Source organism: Ostrea edulis, chromosome 3 (assembly GCF_947568905.1).
Source record: "Ostrea edulis chromosome 3, xbOstEdul1.1, whole genome shotgun sequence".
In the NCBI taxonomy this organism is placed as follows: domain Eukaryota; kingdom Metazoa; phylum Mollusca; class Bivalvia; order Ostreida; family Ostreidae; genus Ostrea; species Ostrea edulis.
Window position 1 is genome coordinate 47,991,990 of NC_079166.1, and position 16,407 is coordinate 48,008,396.

The window sequence follows — 16,407 nt, forward strand, 5'->3', positions numbered from 1 at the left end:
TGCATGGTTTAGAACCAACTTTGTTTGATTTCTTGCATAAAGTCGGCCATAAATGTACAAGATGTTCTTTCTATTTTGTTCACAAAAAATTGTGACTGCGACAGAAAATCTAAATTTAAGCTACCTCAAACATATTTTACCAGACTACAACCATTATTTCGATAATCTAGATAAAATTCTGCATCAAATCAAATAAGTTGTACTTTGTTCTACCCTAGATTGGGGTCATCTTAGAATTTGACCTCGTGGCCACTGCACTATATATTGTTCCCAACTGCTGACAAGGAATGACAGATTCTCGATCCAAAGGTTTTTGTTCTATTTTTGCAAGGTGGCTAACCTCTAATAAAAGGGGATTTTTATTGAAAACATGCTGGAGTTTCTCATTTTTAGCACTTTACACTACCATTCCTCACGACAAATTAAAGATTTGGCTTCTCAACATCTTAAACTGCTGTTTATTTAATAAAAATGGAACTCCGAAATATTCATATTTTGTTATCAGTCATCCAAAAATGGTTTTGTTAAATACCACTATGATTCTATGCACAAGTACTCTGAAGTTAACATTTAAAATGTGCTGGAATTCCTCATTGACAATATCTTCGTAATCTTTAGTGATCAGGTCTTCCAACAGTCTGTTGGAATTCCCATGGGCACAAATTGTAGTTCTTTATTTTCATATCCTTACGAGGCACTATCTATTCAACATAAGAACAAAAAACCTTTTGCTGTGGTCTTCAACTCGACATTTGAATATATCGACATTTTATCTATTAATGATACATTACACTAATTTTCACTCTTATTTGGATTCGATATGCATCTATCCCAGTAAACTCGAAATAAAAGACACCAGTTTTCTACATCTGCATCATACCTGGATATTTTATTGAACATAAATGTTAAGGGCAAACTAACAATTCAACTTTATGACTTCAGCTTCTCCATCACCAATGTCCCGTATTTATACAGCATTTTACCATTATCACCTGTAGATGGTGTGTGTGTGTCTCAACTGATTGGATACGCAGAAGCATGTTCTGTGTATGATCATTTTTTTAAACTCGAGGTGGACTTCTGACAAATAAGTTGATGTCACAGGGGTTTTAACAATATTGTTTAAATTCAGCATTTTGCAGGTTCTATGGTCATTGTAACGATCTAATAATTATTATACAAATACAACCTGTCATTAGGTCGAATGTTGTCTGACGGTTTCAATATCAATTGATAAACCGTTGTCTACGTACTGATTTTGACGACGGATTACTCTGTTCACCTAACCAAGATATAGAGCTCACGGCGGGTGTGACCGGTCAACAGAGGATGCTTACTCCTCCTAGACATCTGACCCCACTCTGTTGTATACAGGGTCCGTGTCTGCTCTACTTTTAATTTTGTATTCTGTATAGGATTTATGAGATTGATCACTGTTCGTTATCTTCACTTTTTCATTCACAACCTAAAAAGAACTGGTATTCATCATCAAATTTATTACAAACTACAAATGTAATACATTTTGGTATACTACTGGTGGGTGTAATAAAAACACAGTAGGTGCTCATTCTAGATAGTCCTTACTGACCATGTATAAGGTTTTCAAAGTGAGTAACTTTCCTCTTAATGTGTCTTTAAGTTTCCAAACGTTTCAGTACGGACTACGAAGTCTGCACATTGTACATATTTGCAGCATCTCAGGGCTATCCGTTTCTATCACGGGTACGATCCCGCGGGGGTTCACAGGCAGTGACCTCCCTTGCACGTTACAACAGTTCGCTTTAATAACAAGATACTTAGTTCCTAGTCATGGTCTTGTGACAGAGGAAATTTGAATTAATTAATGATAATCTCGTGGTGGTCTAGAGGTAGAGCGTTCTCCCCGCATGCAGAAGGTTGGGGTTCGTATATCGGTCGCGCCAGACCTAAGTCGTTAAGACAGGTTGTTCCAGTTCCATCGCCAAATGCTCGGTATCAGGTGTGAAAGTCACGGGTCCTCGGAGATGACCTTAAAATATCCAGTGTCACATTGATACTATCATGAAAGATAAGGACTCACAACCACTATCTTTTAAACCGGTAGATGAATCTTTTATCATTGAACATGGAAACAAAATCAATATTAAGAAAGCGACAGGGGTAGATAATATATCACCCTTGTTATTAAAGGAAAAGGCAACCCTAACCACATAGTTGCTTTTATGAATAAAGTATCACTTACTGATATCGTAATTGACAGTCTTTAACTACAAAAATCCTTGCTTAGCAATTAAATCAATGTTAATCTATCATGTATTTTAAATTACCCGCCGCTAAGAGAGTGGCCATTAGAGTTTAATTTATGACGTCACACCGTCTATTCCGGTTTATTTCATCAGCAGCACTGTAAACATGACAAGTCACGAACAGTTAAGTTTGGAGCCGTATAGATTTGAGCCCGTTCTTTCGCAAGAAGAAATTGAGAAAAGAAGACGTTTAGTCGAGTCGCAGAGCAGGCAGACGGTACACGTTCTTCATACAAATGTCTCGAACCTCAACTTGTCATTACGCAAATGATGGATCCACAGTTTACGTAGTCTTTTCTTTTCAAATGACTTGGTTGAGTCGGGAATTTCGAAAAATAACCTTTTTTCACATCTCCCCTTCGCATTAGTGTAATTAACTGCTTGCCAGGAAGGCACCAACCTATTTATTCGTAAGATCTACCACATATACTTTGATGATCTCGCAGGTGCTTGGGTTCAGCCCCCCCCCCCCCCCCCCCCCCCCCCCCCCCCCCGAATAAGCTACATGAGTTGATTTAATTAATTTTTTGTTGAAAATATTTCTAATGCATGTCAACAACGTCTTGCATACCCATAAAGTCCAAAATAATTCAAAATAAGCCCTTTTTTAAAAAAAAAAATACCCAAGGCCACTGGTTATTATAAGTTCTGTTATAATAACCAGTGAGGGTATTTATTTTTTTAAAGGACTTATTTTGGACTTTATGTGTATGCAAGACGTTGTTGACATGCATTAGAAATATTTTCAAGAAAAAAAATAATTAAATCAACTCATGTAGCTTATTCGGAAGGGGGGAGGGCTGAATCCAAGCACCTGTGGATGATCTTAGAATCTCATCAAAACCGGAACAGACGGTGTGACGTCAAAATTATTGATTTTTGTGGTCTTGAATATAAAAGAGTTACACATCATGGCAGTCTCTATAGATCGCGGGAATTTCAATTTTTGACGTTTTCAAATCAGTACTGAGGCATATCTAGGCCATATATCAACAGAATTGTATAACAAATCTTTATCATATGATTAATCCTATCATTTATCATGTAAAAATCTTTTGGGTTGCCTTTCCCTTTAAGACTAGCCGTGCCATCTATAGCTAAACCATTAGCATGTCTTATAAATAAGGCCATAGAAAATTCAGTTTTCCTGGATTCATTAAAGAGAGCCAAATCTGTCCCATTCATAAGAAAAACAGCTGTCTAGACAAGGGAAATTATAGACCGGTCAGTGTTTTGCCAGCCATCTCAAAGCTCTTTGAGAGAGCCATCCATATTCAGCTTTCTGAATATTTTGAATCTATATTTCATCCTTTCCTTGCTGCTTTTAGAACTGGGTATGAATGTCAGTCCACCTTACTTAGGATCATGGAAGACTGGAAGAGAGCCTTGGATGAGAATAAGTATGTAGCCGCCATTCTTATGGATCTCTCCAAGGCTTTAAACTGTCTCCCCCATGACTTGCTTCTCTTAAAACTTGAACACTACGGTCTTGGAAATGAAGCCTTAAGTCTTCTGGAAAGTTATCTCAGTGAGAGGTATCAATATGTGAAAATCGGGGAGTTTTCTAGTTCATTTCAACCAGTTTTCAAGGCCGTTCCTCGGGGCTCAATACTTGGACCAATACTGATTAATGTCTTTATAAATGATATTTTCGGCTTTGTCTCTGACTCTTCCATTTATAATTATGCTGATGACAACACTGTTTCTTATTCTCATGAAAAAGCAGATATATTAAAGACCACATTGGAAAATGGTAGCTTAACCCTTTTAAACTGGTTCAATTGCAACAAAATGAAGGAAAACCCTGACAAATTCCAGGTAATTTCAGTAGGAAAAAAGAGCAAAGATTTAGAATTAACTTTTGATTGAGGAGAAACTACTCTATGAAGTGAATCGGAGGTTAAACTATTAGGGGTGACCATAGATTATCAATTAAATTTCAACTCCCATATTGCCGACATCTGTAGGAAGGCAGCTAGGCAATTAAATGTGTTAAAAAGAATAGGACACAATCTTAATCGTTTAAGTAAACTTACAATTTACCATTCCTTTATTTTATCCAATTTTAGCTACTGCCCCCTTACCTGGCACTTCTGCTCTGAGAAGAATACCATAAAAATGGAAAAACTACAGAAAAGGCCCCTTCATTTCATATATAATGATTATGTTTCTACATATATGATGAATTGCTTCATAAATCTCTTCTTCCAACCTTAAAAGTAATGCGTATGCGCACACTCCAGGCTATAGAAACTTATAAAATTATAAACAAATCCAGCCTTCTGTTTCTTTATGACATCATTGCATTTAAAGATCATTCTTACAGTTTTAGATACAATGTACACAAACACTGCCATTGTGCCCAGTGTCAGGACAACCAAGTATGGGCTGCAATCATTTAGATACAGTGCTCCTAAGATCTGGAACTCTTTGCCAAATGAAGCTAGGCATCTTACCACCTTAAATCAATTTAAAAGTTTTATTTCCACTTGGTCTGGCCCCACATGTAAGTGTAAATCATGCAGATCTTAGGTCCATTGTACATAGCTTTATATGTTGCTTCTGCTCTTTTTATTTATGCAGCGTTTATGTGGTGTGTCTGCATGACTCAATAGACCTTTCTTTTCTAGTTATGTTCCCCAAACAAAGTTTGGGAACATATTGTTTTTACTCTGTTTCTTATTCTTATTATTATTATTAAGGTCTTCCGTTTCCAACGGAAGACCTTCTAGTGATTCTACTGTTTATTATGTTCCCCAAACAAAGTTTGGGAACATATTGGTTTTACTCTGTTTCTTATTATTATTATGTTCCCCAAACAAAGTTTGGGAACATATTGGTTTTACTCTGTTTCTTATTATGTTCCCCAAACGAAGTTTGGGAACATATTGGTTTTACTCTGTTTCTTATTATTAAGGTCTTCCGTCTCCTGCGGAAGACCTTACTATTATTGTTCGCGTTCTTCTTCTTCATTATTAAGGTCTTCCGTCTCCTGCGGAAGACCTTACTATTATTGTTCGCGTTCTTCTTCTTCATTATTATTATTATTTTCCTTGGTAGTACACGCGTTTTTCTCAGCCATTTCTCGATCGATTTTCACGAAATTTTCAGGAAAGATGTCTTTTGGTGACGAGACTTTGCTTGCAAAATTTCGTGCTTGACGTCACTTCCGGTCAGGAGTTATCTCTCTTTTAGTGACTTTTTGAAGGGCCTTGTTGTCCACACATCTCCTCCGTTAGTTTTGAAGCTAGAGTCTTGAAATTTCTACACAAGATGGAGTAAACATTTTAGAAGATTTGTGGGGGATTCGATTTTACCGGAGGCGATTTGCCTAAACGCTCGCCTGGACCTGAAAAAATGGATGCCAAAATTTTTCGCCGATTTCGGCGATTTTTGACCTTTGATCTCCAATATCTTTTTTCTTGCAAATATTTTGTTAAGACATGTAGAACAAAAGTTGTGCACCTTTACAAGATCTTTTCGAAAATATCAAGATTTAGGGACTAGCCCCTTCAATTAGGGATCTAGAAGGGCTCAAAGTCTAGATCAAATATCTCAAAAATCGTTAATATTTTGGTATAAGTCAAAGGAAAAAAAATGTTCATCTCAACAATCCAAATCTATTCATATAAAAATTTAGGTCATATGTTACGTAATAAGGGATTTTAAGGGCCAAAACCATAAATTTTTTACCCCTTGTATCTCGAAAACGACAAATATTTTGGAAAGCAATAAAGAACAAAAGTTGTTCAGAATGATGATCTGAACAATATGCATATTTCGTTTTTACCCTATGTGGCCCCGTTAGGGAGCTACAGTTTGGCCCCTAAACATTACTTCTAGAAATAACTCGAGAACGGTAAAGAATTTCTAATTACTTGTTGAACAAAAAATGTTTGAAATGTCATGACCTTTCTTACGATATCAAGCAAAACGGGCTGACCCTTTAAATTAGGGGCCCAGAAGGGTCCAAAGGTTTATGAGAATATCTCAGAAACTATTAATATTTTGTAATAAGTCATTGAAGCGGAAATGTTCATCTAAACGAGCTTGTTCTTATCAAATCAAAAAGTAGGTCATATGTTACGTAATAAGGGATTTTAAGGGCCAAAATCATAAATAATTGACGCCTCATATCTTGAAAACGACAAATATTTTGAAAAGTATTATTGAACAAAAGTTGTTCAGAATGATAATCTAAACAATATGTACATTTCGTTTTTTCCCTATGTGGCCCCGTTAGGGAGCTACAGTTTGGCCCCTAAATATTTCTTGTAGAGATAACTCGAGAACGGTAAAGAATTTCTAAATACTTGTTGAGCAAAAAATGTTTCAAATGACAAGGCCTTTCTTACGATATCAAGCAAAACGGGCTGGCCCTTTAAATTAGGGGTTCAGAAGGGTCCAAATGTTTTTGAGAATATCTCAGAAACTATTAATATTTTATAATAAGTTGTAGAAGCGGAAATGTTCATCTCAACGAGCTTGATCTTATCCAATCAAAAAGTAGGTCATATGTTACGTAATTAGAGATTTTAAGGGCCAAAATCGTAAATATTTGACGCCTCATATCTTTAAAACGACATATTTTTTGAAAAGCATTATTGAACAAAAGTTGTTCAATGTGTCATAACCTATCGATCAATATCAAAAAATGGGTCTGTGGGCCTCATGGCTCGCCTGTAGAGTCGATTTTTGTCGATATCAGTCGATTTCAAAAACTTGTAACTGGTAAATATTTTGTAAGGACATATTGAACAAAAGTTGTTCAGTTTATCGAGATCTATCGATTGATATCAAGAAATAGGCCTATGGTCCTAATGGCTCGCCTGTAGAGTCGATTTTTTGTCAATATCGGTCGATCTCAATAACTTTTTACAGGTAAATATTTTGTAAAGACATATAGAACTAAAGTTGTTGAGTCTATAGAGGGCTAACAAATGACATCAAGAAATAGGCCCGCGGGCCTTATGGCTCGCCTGGAGAGTCGAATTTCAAACGAATTTCACCGCAACTTTGCTTCAGAAGCTTATGATATGAAAAATTGATTATATCTAAAGTGTCTAAAAGTCGGAAACTAAATTGGGACTCATTTGTCTTTTTCTTTTCTTTTTTTTAACTCCGAGTGCATCAACAAATCGGAATGAAGACCTACTCGTTGCTCGCAACGAGATCGTGTCTAGTTATTATTATTATTCTTTCTTTCTTCTTGGGACTTTTTTGTCCACGAGTGTTCTCAGAAACTGCTCAAGGGATCAATCTGAAACCTTTTTAGGATGATAGTATAGCATATGTAGATGTGCGGAACGAATGTCATTTTGTCTGAAAATGCATGCATGTGCATGCACGTGCATTGGATTTTTTGTTTACAAACTTTGGAATGCGTCTAACTTTTTTATTTTTCAATGAAATCGTTTCCTATTTATATCGTAGGTATAACAGGGGACCCTTAACTGTTTGGCATCGTCAAAATTTCAATTCTGCACGCGCATGCACGTGTGCTTCAATTTGATTGGATAATACAAAACCGTTTATATCATTCATGCCAATCAAGGAAATTTAATGATATTTACAGGATAGGTAGACATGTCAAATATCTACAGATCGATGTAATAAAAATTGCAAACACGCATGCGAACGCACGTGCATTGTCTTTTGAAGGTTCAATTCTTTCAATGACCATAACTTTTTTGTTTTTTGTCAAAATCTTTTCAAACTTGGGTTGTATATGTATCTTGATATTCTTAACAAAACTGTATAGTCATAATTACCATCCGGCACGTGCATGCACGTGTGCTAAATTCTGATTGGACGATTTTCAAATCGCCATAACTTTCTTATAAATGATGGAAACAATATGAAATTTATACTGTAAGTATATCTATCAAATGTCTATTGAATGACATCAACATTGATGCTGAGTCATACTCACGTGCCCGTGTATGCACGTGCATAGCTTTTCTTTCATTTTTCGGGTACTAAAATGGTCATAACTATTGAATTAAAAACTGAAATGAATTCAAATTTACCCTGAGGATCTATGATATGAATGTCTATGAAATGGTGTCAACAAATTTTCCATTATCAAAATCGCGTGCGCGTGAATGCGCGTGCAATGTAATTTTTCACGTCTAAATTTAACTATTGGTCTATAACATTTTGAGATTGCAATGAATAGGTTTGAAAATTAGGTTGTAGGTATGTTTTGGGCCTGTCAATTTATTAATAGTCTCAAAATCACTTATCTGCATGCGCATGCACGTGCGCTTAATTCTGATTGGACGATTTTGAAATCCCAATAACTTTCTTATGAGTGAAGCAATCGATACCAAATTCATATAGTAAGTATATTGTTCAAATGTCTATTGATTAACATCAACAAAATTGTTGTGTCGTAATCACGCGCACGTGTATGCACGTGCATTGATTTCGGTCTTTGTAGTTTTGAGTTGCCGTTATTTTCTCCTTTTTCATTGAACAGTTGTGAAACTTCTGTTGTACTCATATGGTAAGACTTGTAATGTATCGAGATGGTCGAATGATTTATATGCACGTGCAAGCACGTACGTGCACGTGCACAAAACTCTCAAATCTTTATAACTGATTTGAACTAGTATGGAATGGACTGAATGTTAAAAGATAGTTATATATTCACATGCTACACAGTTTGCAATGGTCAAAACCACTTGTACTGATATAAATGTCACCACTTACTAAATGGGGGAATGTTTGGGGAACATCTGTAACGGTCCCCGTTACAATAAGTACTAGTTAAGGTCTTCCGTCTCCAACGGAAGACCTTCTAGTGATTCTACTGTTTATTATTATTATGTTCCCCAAACGAAGTTTGGGAACATATTGGTTTTACTCTGTTTCTTATTATTATTATTATTCTTTCTTTCTTCTTGGGACTTTTTTGTCCACGAGTGTTCTCAGAAACTACTCAAGGGATCAATATGAAACCTTTTTAGGATGATAGTATAGCATATGTAGATGTGCGGAACGAATGTCATTTTGTCTGAAAATGCATGCATGTGCATGCACGTGCATTGGATTTTTTGTTTACAAACTTTGGAATGCGTCTAACTTTTTTATTTTTCAATGAAATCGTTTCCTATTTATATTGTAGGTATAACTTGGGTCCCTTAACTGTTTGGCATCGTCAAAATTTCAATTTTGCACGCGCATGCACGTGTGCTTCAATTTGATTGGATAATACAAAACCGTTTATAACATTCATACCAATTAAGGAAATTTAATGATATTTACAGGATAGGTAGACATGCCAAATATTTACAGATGGATGTAATAAAAATTGCAAACGCGCATGCGCACGCACGTGCATTGTCTTTTGAAGGTTCAATTCTTTCAATGACCATAACTTTTTTGTTTTTTGTCAAAATCTTTTCAAACTTGGGTTGTATATGTATCTTGATATTCTTAACAAAACTGTATAGTCATAATTACCATACGCACGTGCATGCACGTGTGCTAAATTGTGATTGGACGATTTTCAAATCGCCATAACTTTCTTATAAATGATGGAAACAATATGAAATTTATACTGTAAGTATATCTATCAAATGTCTATTGAATGACATCAAAATTGATGCTGAGTCATACTCACGTGCCCGTGTATGCACGTGCATAGCTTTTCTTTCATTTTTCGGGTACTAAAATGGTCATAACTATTGAATTAAAAACTGAAATGAATTCAAATTTACCCTGAGGATCTATGATATGAATGTCTATGAAATGATGTCAACAAATTTTCCATTATCAAAATCGCGTGTGCGTGAATGCGCGTGCATTGTAATTTTTGACGTCTAAATTTAAGTATTGGTCTATAACATTTTGAGATTGCAATGAATAGGTTTGAAAATTAGGTTGTAGGTATGTTTTGGGCCTCTCAATTTACTAATAGTCTCAAAATCACTTCCCTGCACGCGCATGCACGTGCGCTTAATTCTGATTGGACGATTTTGAAATCCCAATAACTCTCTGATGAGTGAAGCAATCGATACCAAATTCATATAGTAAGTATATTATTCAAATGTCTATTGAATAGTATCAACAAAATTGTTGTGTGGTACTCACACGCACGTGTATGCACGTGCATTGATTTCGGTCTTTGTAGTTTCGAGTTGCCGTTATTTTCTCGTTTTTCATTGAACAGTTGTAAAACTTCTCTTGTACTCATATAGTAAGACTTCTAATGTATTGAGATGGTCGAATTATTCATATGCATGTGCATGCACGTACGTGCACGTGCACAAAACTCTCAGATCTTTATAACTGATTTGAACTAGTATGAAATGGACTGAACGTTATGAGATATATATTCACATGTTTCACAGTTTGCAATGGTCAAAACCACTTGTACTGAAATAAATGACACCACTTGCTAAATGGGGGAATGTTTGGGGAACATATGTAACGGTCCCCGTTACAATAAGTACTAGTTAGGGCTTTCCACCTTTCTGTGGAAAGTCCTATTGTTATTGTTAGGTCTTTCCATCTTTCTGTGGAAAGACCTATTGATATTCTTCTGTTTATTAGGTCTTTCCATCTTTCTGTGGAAAGACCTATTGATATTCTTCTGTTTATTAGGTCTTTCCATCTTTCTGTGGAAAGACCTATTGATATTCTTCTGTTTATTATTATTATTATTATTATTATTATTTTTCCTCCCCGTGATTTTGAGTTTCAAGATTTATCGAAAAGATTTATAGTCCATAAGAATGTACTCCTTAAAAGGTTTTGGCAGTTCACCCTGCGTATATGAACTTTGACCCCTCAAGGAGTTATTGCCCCTTTTGCAATAAAAGCTTGTTATCGCTACTCCTCCGAAACCATACACCGTAAAGATACCAAACCTTCACCAATGTCTTCGACTAATCAAGGAGACTCTTCAATCTATTCATTGCGAAAAGATTCTTCGACCCCTTTTATGAGTTATTGCCCCTGAAAGTTTTTCATTTTTACAAATAATTGAAAAAATTTAAAACCATTTATCCTAGAGACATGGGACCAACTGCTTTAGAATCTTCATCCTTTGACCTTTTAATTTATGTCAAGGTCAAAGGTCAAGGTCATTCAAAATATGAGGAATTTAGCTCTTTTTAGATCTCTTTTGTCTTTCAACATATACTACATATCATTGCATCTTTAGTATGTCCTTTCAAATCTATTTTAAAGATTTAATTCCTGTATCTTAAGATTGACCCCTTTAAAAGTTATTGCCCCTTAGAGTATTAACCTTGTTATCGCTACTCCTCCGAAACCGTACACCGTAAAGACACCAAACCTTCACCAATGTCTTCAACTAGTCAAGGAGACTCTTCAATCTATTCATTGCGAAAAGATTCTTCGACCCCTTTTATGAGTTATTGCCCCTGAAAGTTTTTGATTTTTACAAATAATTGAAAAAAATTAAAACCATTTATCCTAGAGACATGGAACCAACTGCATTACAATCTCCATTCTTTGACCTTTTAATTTATGTCAAGGTCAAAGGTCAAGGTCATTCAAAATATGAGAAATTTAGCTCCTTTTAGATCTCTTTTGTCTTTCAACATATACTACATATAATTGAATCTTTAGTATGTCCTTTTAAATCTATTTTAAAGATTTAATTCCTGTACCTTAAGACTGACCCCTTTAAAAGTTATTGCCCCTTAGAGTATTAACCTTGTTATCGCTACTCCTCCGAAACCGTACACCGTAAAGATACCAAACCTTCACCAATGTCTTCGACTAGTCAAGGAGACTCTTCAATCTATTCATTGCAAAAAGATTCTTCGACCCCTTTTATGAGTTATTGCCCCTGAAAGTTTTTGATTTTTACAAATAATTAAAAAAAATTAAAACCATTTATCCTAGAGACATGGGACCAACTGCATTAGAATCTCCATTCTTTGACCTTTTAATTTATGTCAAGGTCAAAGGTCAAGGTCATTCAAAATATGAGAAATTTAGCTCTTTTTAGATCGCTTTTGTCTTTCAACATATACTACATATAATTGAATCTTTAGTATGTCCTTTTAAATCCATTTTAAAGATTTGATACCTGTACCTTAAGACTGACCCCTTTAAAAGTTATTGCCCCTTACATTATTAACCTTGTTATCGCTACCCCTTTGAAACCATAGACCATAGACACACCAAACCTTCACTAATGTTTTCAACTACTCAAGGAGACTTTTCAATCTAGTCATTGCGAAAATATTCTTCGACTCCTTTTATGAGTTATTGCCCCTGAAAGTTTTTCATTTTTACAAATAATTAAAAAAAATTAAAACCATTTATCCTAGAGACATGGGACCAACTGCATTAGAATCTCCATTCTTTGACCTTTTAATTTATGTCAAGGTCAAAGGTCAAGGTCATTCAAAATATGAGAAATTTAGCTCTTTTTAGATCTCTTTTGTCTTTCAACATATACTACATATAATTGAATCTTTAGTATGTCCTTTTAAATCCATTTTAAAGATTTGATACCTGTACCCTAAGACTGACCCCTTGAAAAGTTATTGCCCCTTACATTATTAACCTTGTTATCGCTACCCCTTTGAAACCATAGACCATAGAGACACCAAACCTTCACCAATGTCTTCAGTTTCTCAAAGCACAACTTCAACATATTCAGTGTGAAATGATCCGCTGACCCCTTATATGAGTTATTGCCCTTTTATGTGTTTGTGCTAATCGTTAACTTTTAAACGGATAATCATAGAAACATGGGACCAACTGCAATGTGATCATTGACCTCTGACCCTGAATATTAGGTAAAGGTCAAAGGTCAAAGTTACTTCAAATATTGAGAATTTAGCTCTTTTTATATCTCTTTTGTCTTTCAACATACATCATTTTTCATTGCATCATTAGTATGTTCTTTTAAAACCAATTAAAACATCTTTCTTGGCCCTTAAGCCGGGCTCCTTTAAAAATTATTGCCCATCTTACAAATAAAGCTTGTTATCACTAGTCCTTCGAAATCGTTAACCCTGGAGATACCAAATCTTAATCATTAATGTTTTGTAATGATTTAGTAGACTCTTCAATCTATTCAGTGCGAAAAGATTCACCAACCCCTTTAAATAGTTATGGCCCCTGAAAGTTTTCCAAGTTTACATTGACTTGAAAGTTTTTTGGCCTCATTTGACCTACTGAAGAATGGATCAAGATTGAAGGTCAAGAAACAAATCCAGAAGAGATGGAAAGACCTCTAATTGTTCGCGAACAATTAGGATTACTAGTTATTATTATTATTATTATTATTTTTCCTCCCCGTGATTTTGAGTTTCAACATTTATCGAAAAGATTTATAGTCCATAAGAATGTACTCCTTAAAAGATTTTGGCAGTTCACCCTGCGTATATGAACTTTGACCCCTCAAGGAGTTATTGCCCCTTTTGCAATAAAAGCTTGTTATCGCTACTCCTCCGAAACCGTACACCGTAAAGATACCAAACCTTCACCAATGTCTTCGACTAATCAAGGAGACTCTTCAATCTATTCATTGCGAAAAGATTCTTCGACCCCTTTTATGAGTTATTGCCCCTGAAAGTTTTTCATTTTTACAAATAATTGAAAAAATTTAAAACCATTTATCCTAGAGACATGGGACCAACTGCTTTAGAATCTTCATCCTTTGACCTTTTAATTTATGTCAAGGTCAAAGGTCAAGGTCATTCAAAATATGAGGAATTTAGCTCTATTTAGATCTCTTTTGTCTTTCAACATATACTACATATCATTGCATCTTTAGTATGTCCTTTCAAATCTATTTTAAAGATTTAATTCCTGTATCTTAAGACTGACCCCTTTAAAAGTTATTGCCCCTTTAAGTATTAACCTTGTTATCGCTACTCCTCCGAAACCGTACACCGTAAAGATACCAAACCTTCACCAATGTCTTCGACTAGTCAAGGAGACTCTTCAATCTATCATTGCGAAAAGATTCTTCGACCCCTTTTATGAGTTATTGCCCCTGAAAGTTTTTGATTTTTACAAATAATTGAAAAATTTTAAAACCATTTATCCTAGAGACATGGGACCAACTGCATTAGAATCTTCATCCTTTGACCTTTTAATTTATGTCAAGGTCAAAGGTCAAGGTCATTCAAAATATGAGAAATTTAGCTCTTTTTATATCTCTTTTGTCTTTCAACATATACTACATATCATTGCATCTTTAGTATGTCCTTTCAAATCTATTTTAAAGATTTAATTCCTGTACCCTAAGATTGACCCCTTTAAAAGTTATTGCCCTTTACAGTATTAACCTTGTTATCGCTACTCCTCTGAAACCATAGAACGTAGAGACACCAAACCTTCACCAATGTCTTCGGTTTCTCAAAGCACAACTTCAACCTATCCAGTGTGAAAGGATCCGCTGACCCCTTATATGAGTTATTGCCCTTTTATGTGTTTGTGCTAATCGTTAACTTTTAAACGGATAATCATAGAAACATGGGACCAACTGCAATGTGATCATTGACCTTTGACCCTGAATATTAGGTAAAGGTCAAAGGTCAAAGTTACTTCAAATATTGAGAATTTAGCTCTTTTTATATCTCTTTTGTCTTTCAACATACATCATTTTTCATTGCATCATTAGTATGTTCTTTTAAAACCAATTAAAACATCTTTCTTGGCCCTTATACCGGGCTCCTTTAAAAATTATTGCCCATCTTACAAATAAAGCTTGTTATCACTAGTCCTTCGAAATCGTTAACCCTGGAGATACCAAACCTTAATCATTAATGTTTTGTACTGATTGAGTAGACTCTTCAATCTATTCAGTGCGAAAAGATTCACCAACCCCTTTAAATAGTTATGGCCCCTGAAAGTTTTCCAAGTTTACATTGACTTGAAAGTTTTTTGGCCTCATTTGACCTACTGAAGAATGGATCAAGATTGAAGGTCAAGAAACAAATCCAGAAAAGGTGGAAAGACCTCTAATTGTTCGCGAACAATTAGGATTACTAGTTATTATTATTATTATTATTATTATTATTATTTTTCCTCCCCGTGATTTTGAGTTTCAAGATTTATCGAAAAGATTTATAGTCCATAAGAATGTACTCCTTAAAAGATTTTGGCAGTTCACCCTGCGTATATGAACTTTGACCCCTCAAGGAGTTATTGCCCCTTTTGCAATAAAAGCTTGTTATCGCTACTCCTCCGAAACCGTACACCGTAAAGATACCAAACCTTCACCAATGTCTTCAACTAGTCAAGGAGACTCTTCAATCTATTCATTGCGAAATGATTCTTCGAACCCTTTTATGAATTATTGCCCCTGAAAGTTTTTGATTTTTACAAATAATTGAAATTTTTTAAAACCATTTATCCTAGAGACATGGGACCAACTGCATTAGAATCTTCATCCTTTGACATTTTGATTTATATCAAGGTCAAAGGTCAAGGTCATTCAAAATATGAGAAAGTTAGCTCTTTTTAGATCTCTTTTGTCTTTCAACATATACTACATATCATTGCATCTTTAGTATGTCGTTTTAAATCTATTTTAAAGATTTAATTCCTGTACCCTAAGATTGACCCCCTTAAAAGTTATTGCCCTTTACAGTATTAACCTTGTTATCGCTACTCCTCTGAAACCATAGACTGTAGAGGCACCAAACCTTCACCAATGTCTTCAACTATTCAAGGAGACTCTTCAATCCATTCATTGCAAAAAGATTCTTCGACCCCTTTTATGAGTTACTGCCCCTGAAAGTTTTTGATTTTTACAAATAATTAAAAAAAAATTAAAACCATTTATCCTAGAAACATGGGACCAACTGCATTAGAATCTCCATTCTTTGACCTTTTAATTTATGTCAATGTCAAAGGTCAAGGTCATTCAAAATATGAGAAATTTAGCACTTTTTAGATCTCTTTTGTCTTTCAACATATACTACATATCATTGCATCTTTATTTTGTCCTTTTAAATCTATTTTAAAGATTTAATTCCTGCACCTTAAGACTGACCCTTTTAAAAGTTATTGCCCCTTAGAGTATTAACCTTGTTATCGCTACTCCTCCGAAACCGTACACCGTAAAGATACCAAACCTTCACCAATGTCTTCGACTAGTCAAGGAGACTCTTCAATC